The sequence below is a fragment of the Scylla paramamosain genome, chromosome 5, assembly GCF_035594125.1.
Source record: "Scylla paramamosain isolate STU-SP2022 chromosome 5, ASM3559412v1, whole genome shotgun sequence".
Lineage (NCBI taxonomy): Eukaryota > Metazoa > Arthropoda > Malacostraca > Decapoda > Portunidae > Scylla > Scylla paramamosain.
The window spans coordinates 11,948,436-11,954,435 of record NC_087155.1 but is presented as its reverse complement, the minus strand read 5'-3'; the positions used below and the strand labels follow the sequence as shown (position 1 = coordinate 11,954,435).

Genomic DNA, 6,000 nt, shown 5'->3' with positions numbered 1-6,000 from the left:
CACACAAGGTTTCCTCCTCCTCCCGTACATGGTTTCGATCAAGAATGGAAGAGAAAATACAACAGGATTGGAAAGGGAGAAGGGAAGAAAGAGCGGACGCAGAGACAGAAGATCTTGAGAGAACATGAAGGAAAGAAGAGATAGGAAAGGGAAAGAGGAGGACAGGATGCAGCGTCGACGAAGGAGGAGGAGGAGGAGGAGGAGGATAAGGAGTCAGGTCTCTCAGTCTTTGTGTTCAAAACTCTGCAGCGATAACACAAATTCTTCTGATATTAGCATCCAGAAAAGCAGACTCGGGACGGCCACTTTTATCAACTTGACTTTTCCTGAGGACTTGACGCCGCCACGAGAACCGTATTTTTAATATCGCTGGAATTCTCTTGAACTTCAGCCTTTAATCTTTATTTTTTCTTCTTCAAAAGCAATGTACCTGTATTGGTAATCTCTCTCTCTCTCTCTCTCTCTCTCTCTCTCTCTCTCTCTCTCTCTCTCTCTCTCTCTCTCTCTCTCTCTCTCTCTCTTTTACATGCACTATTCTTTTTAAACTGTCAGAAGAATCATGAATAGTAGCTTGGAGAGAGAGAGAGAGAGAGAGAGAGAGAGAGAGAGAGAGAGAGAGAGAGAGAGAGAGAGAGAGAGAGAGAGAATGATGTATAACAGGCAGATAGACAGACAGGCAGACAGATGAAAAGACAAATACACGGGCAAATTTATATATAGTCAGACAGATACAATGACAAACAGCCAGACAGGAACGTGGAGATAAAAAATAACACACACACACACACACACACACACACACACTCACACACACAAATAGGATGGCAGGATGTAAATTGTAAAGAAAATATAAAACTCTATCTTTGGCTACATAAAGCTGGGGGCTGATTTTGAAATGAAGGACAGGGGAGAAGAAAGACTGGAAAGACAGAACGTGGGAGGAAGAATAAGAATAAAAGGACAGTGAAAAGAGTGGCAGGAGGAGGAGGATGAGGGAGAGATAGGAGACAGCTAGAAGAGAAATAGAGACGTTTTACTGTTATGCAAGTGTGTGTGTGTGTGTGTGTGTGTGTGTGTGTGTGTGTGTGTGTGTGTGTGTGTGTGTGTGTGTGTGTGTGTGTGTGTGTGTGTGTGTGTGTGTGTGTGTGTGTGTGTGTGTGTGTGTGTGTGTGTGTGTGTGTGTGTGTGTGTGTGTGTGTGTGTGTGTGTGTGTGTGTGTGTGTGTGTGTGTGTGTGTGTGTGTGTGTGTGTGTGTGTGTGTGTGTGTGTGTGTGTGTGTGTGTTTTTCTGGCTAAGCAGATTACTTCTTTTATGCAACTTTTCTGTTTTAGTACGAGAGAAAAGTGAGAAGGGTCTTGTTGCCATCCCTCCTTTGGGACACTATTGGCAGGTAAAAATGATAACCCCATATCTCTTGAAACGAACAGGTGCAGATATTTCGAAAGCACATGATGGAAAGAAACAGGCTTCGCACAACAGACCAAGGAGAAACTTTATTAACTAAGTAAACATACCAGCTAGACGGCCTCATTTATTAACTAATGAAAATTATGGTTAAAATGCTGTAGGGATGGAAAAATTATCATTTCACGTCCATCCCCATGAAATCTTTATACGAGTATGCAGGTCTTTTAAGTTCGTTGTTTTTTTTTGTTTTGTTTTTTTCAGTCCCTACATTGTTCCAGTGAATGCCAACAGGATTTGAGGTAGTTAATATTCTGCAGCTGTCCATGTTAGCTTCACTTTTTGTATTATGCATGGTTTCTCATCGTCCACTTGACTCTTAAGTTCAATAAACTCACATATGAAGGATTCGTGCTGCCAAACCTGTTACGTATCCTGAAGAAGTGTCATGTTTTCACTTAATCACACAATGTTTTAACCTCTCTTCGTGACCTCTGGTAATGGTAGGATAAATATAAACACTCTGATGAACGCTTGAAGATGAGATGTCCTGGTAGGTGATGGATATAAAACGAGCTCCGCCCGTTGAGTGCCACCAGCGACTTGCAATTTGAAAATTATCAACTCAGAAGACTTAAGCGCAGAGTTCTTTGCGATGAGTCCTGTCATTATATATCTCTTAATTTATCTTTTTCCTCACACGTGAGCAGTGACTCCAGCACGTCTTGCCACTGGTGAAGATGACGCCAGGACCATTCTCTTCATTGATGCGTTCGCTGCTTCAACACCATGTATATTTCTTGTTCTTGATCTGAAATTCGTCACTTACCGTTGGTGTCTGTCCTCAACGACATCGACATTTTCATAACACTTGATAATCTTGTCCATGCCCTTTTGGTTACTGACAAGGTATTGCATATAATATGTTTTTCCTTCAATCTCTGCGTCCTCCATAAAATAAAAAACAAAAACAAAAGTGGTATCCACTGACCTTGAAATTCCAAAAGCTTATTGCACAGTACGGAATACATTGGTGTTCCTTGTAGTAACCGCACAATGATCTGCATCCTCTGCGATATTGAGCCAATTCTCTTCTTGAAATAGTCCTGCCAATTCACTCTTATGGCATTATTATATCTTTTTCTATATGAAAGTCAAGTGCATCCTTCGTGAATGGTCTTGCGGACATACTAGGCTACGCCATTAAGTGTTTAACTATCCAAGCTTATGTAAGTATTACAAAAGAAATAAACCTTGTTAACATAAGGAGATTTGTTTCTCATCTGAAGTATTCATCCGAAATATGTTGTTAAGCTCTTCAGAATTCCAGCCATACTCTTTTCGATCTGTATTTCGATTACACGTTTTAGAACTTTGCAATACGATCGTCCTTGTTCTTTCCACGGTTGTTTGGTACTGTGATTGATGGCTGCAGTATTTCAAATCCTCGGGGAATCTCAGCGGCAGGTCGTCCGTGCCGGGTGGCTTACTGACATCAAACCTTGTACTTACTCTTGGATATTCCTTGTTACCGAGGGATCAGTTCTTTCGGGGCACAGCGGGCTTGGGAAGCAGACAACCCGTGTCCCACTGTGGAAGCCAAAACAAATATCTCTTGAGGATCATAGCCATATTTTTCCCTATCTGTCAAGACTTAACTTATTCAGGTAGAGACAACCACATTGACTTTTCATCATTTTACTCCTAATATCATTTTAGTCCTAATAGGCTTAATTGTTTTGATTTATCACAAACACTACGAGCTGTTAATTTTATATACTCGCGTTTACTGTTTACCATTGCCGGCTTCAATTATTCGTCAGCCGGTGGTTCTTATCATTTAGTCGTTGCGTTCCCGGCCAGCTCTTACATGGCTGTCACTGTTGTATCTGAGAAAATGATGTCTAAAATATAAAATAACGGAAGTAATACTTGACATAAACGTTAAAAATGCATATTATGAAGCAGGGCACAGAAAAAGCAAATATATATGATTACATGGATGAATATGGATGAATACAAGCTACATTATAATTTATGTATGGATATTTTGGGCAAAAGATACATACAGATTGCCAGATTAAATTAGAAATTAACATGCAAAATGATGTTGCATATTTTTATCAGATATTACGATAGCTTGATGATCAGTGGTATATACATAAATGAAAATGAAAGTGAGGCGGAGAAAATATAAATAAATACTGCAGAAAACGAAAGTAATGAGAAAAGCAAGGAGATATGAGACAGAAATAGAAACAGACAAATAAATAGAAAAAGATAGACTCCTACGCGCACACGTAAGAATATCAGAGAGAGAGAGAGAGAGAGAGAGAGAGAGAGAGAGAGAGAGAGAGAGAGAGAGAAGAGGATGGATAGCACCAGGAATGGAGGTGGCGGCAAAAGGGGGAAGGTTTGCAGGGTCTTCCAGAGGGACCTAATATATGATTTGAATGCAAGACTTCTCCCCGCTGCCTCACCTTGAATTAGTCTCATTCAGGGCGTGATATTACCTGTGTCGCCTTCCGTCTCCTTCTTCACCCACAAACTAGGCTTCCCATTTCACCATTTTCATTTATACACAGTTATGTATATTACACCCAAGAAACTAATTTTCTGCTCTTGCTACTGGTACTATTTCTATTTAGGTAACTTCATTTTTGCTGAAGGTAATGCCATCGTGATATGTTTCATCTCTTTCACTGGTGTAGTCATCTTTAGTTAACATTCGAAGTACTAGATAAAATATTTATATGGACACTAAAACAGAGATCAGGTTTCTACATTATTGAATTATTTGAGACTAATGCAAAAGTGTGTGAAATAGTTAACTGATTCAGGAAAAACTTGCCTCGCAATGAAAGGATTAAACGTCCAGTCCTGCAGTTTATTTTGGGTTTGGTTTTGCAATGTCTCTCTTATTATGCTGATTGACTGCGGCTCCTCTTGTTCTGGTCTTTATAAATGTGTGTTTTGTTGTTGCCGTAATGCTAATGTTGATTATTTTTTTTATTTCACATTTTCTTTACGTGTTCTTTTCCGTTTCCTTTAATCACTGGGTTATTTATTTATCTTCTCATAATCTAGTGACAACGACATAAACTTTTAGGTAGTGAAATGTAATCCAGTCTATGCATAACATTAAGATATGTTCAAGTAACATTCTTAGTAATCCAGTTTATGCATAACATTAAGATATGTTCAATTGACATTCTCAGTTCGTACTCATACAAGTCAACTACCGTCTCTGTAGTATATAGGTATTTTCTTTCTAATGTCTCTTTCTTGAAGTAAAGTGACCTGGATTCAGGCCACTTTCCCAAGGAGCGATAAATACCGCGCACCCACCAACGCCAGTGCAGCAACTATTACCACCACTACCACTACCACCACCACCATCACCAACAGGGAGGAAGAGAGGAAGTAAGGAGGAGGAGAGAAAGAGAATGAAGAGCAAGAGATGGGGGGGAGGAGGAGAAGGAGGAGGAGGAGGAGGAGGAGGAGGAGGAGGAGGAGGAGGAGGAGGAGGAGGAGGAGGAGGAGGAGGAGGAGGAGGAGGAGGGAGAGGAAGAGGAAGAAGGACAAAAACGAAGACGAAGACGAAGAAACAGCAAGTAAAAAACCTCAACAACAACAATAATAATAACGAGGACTGGTGGACGCCGCCCGCATTCTTCAGAGTCCTTAACATATAAATGGAGGAGGATCAGGAGCTAAACTTTTAGTGTCGAGAACTGTCCCTCTAGCAGCCGAGGACTTACAAAGTTCCCCATACCAACTTTTTAATATTTCTGGTCCTCCGTTCCACACACACACACACACACACACACACACACACACACACACACACACACACTCTCGACTGATATTTGTGGTTATTTTCTCCTCATTAACAAACAGTACCTGAAGAGAAAACGCAATAATACAATATATGGATTGATATACTAGGGAAGTAGTAACGAATTGACTGATTTATGGCAAGAATACGAGTATTTTATATATTAACCAGATTTACAACAGTATAGACAATAAAAATCAAATTCGCACAAAACTTTGGACACTTCTGTATGCAGACTGAATGACAAAACTCTTTCTTCAAACTCCATTGTTACTTTTTCCTTCCTTCCATTGTTTATCACCGTATCCTCCTCCTGTTCTTTCTCTTGCTTATCATTGCAGTCTCTCATTCCTCCAGTCTTCTCTCCCCACCTTTCTCTTTCCTTCACTTCTCTTCTCCTGCTCTCCTTCCCTCATTTCCCTTGTTCTGCTCTTCTTTCCTCTCTTCACATTGCACCTTTCCTCTTACCTTCCTTCTTCATTATCATTCATCCCACGAGTCTTTTTTTAATTTCCCTCCATTTTTCTCTGTTCTTGACCTTCACCCAGGTATTGCACACAGAAATGAGAGCTACAATCCACCCCTCGATATTCAGTGACCCGTCTCCGCCAGTGAGCGAGGCAGGAGCATCACTGATTGCATTTACTGAGGAAGGGAGGGAGGGAGGGACATGGGAAAGGAACGGGAGAGGAGGAGGAGGAGGAGGACGACGACGAGGAGGGAAACAGTGCGGATGTGCAGGTTAACAAAAAGGTAAG

General features: G+C 40.8%; 1 long non-coding RNA gene across 1 annotated transcript in view; it reads right to left on the bottom strand.

Moving 5' to 3' along the window:
* Positions 1 to 1,471: 1,471 nt before the first annotated feature.
* The window catches only part of LOC135100305 (uncharacterized), a 72,603-nt gene continuing 68,074 nt past the window's right edge, over positions 1,472 to 6,000 (bottom strand). The window contains exons 2-3 of the long non-coding RNA XR_010268598.1: positions 3,202 to 3,293; positions 1,472 to 2,994 (exon numbers count right to left, since the gene is read on the bottom strand). This is a non-coding gene — a long non-coding RNA (uncharacterized LOC135100305). The remainder of the gene's footprint in view (positions 2,995 to 3,201; positions 3,294 to 6,000) is intronic.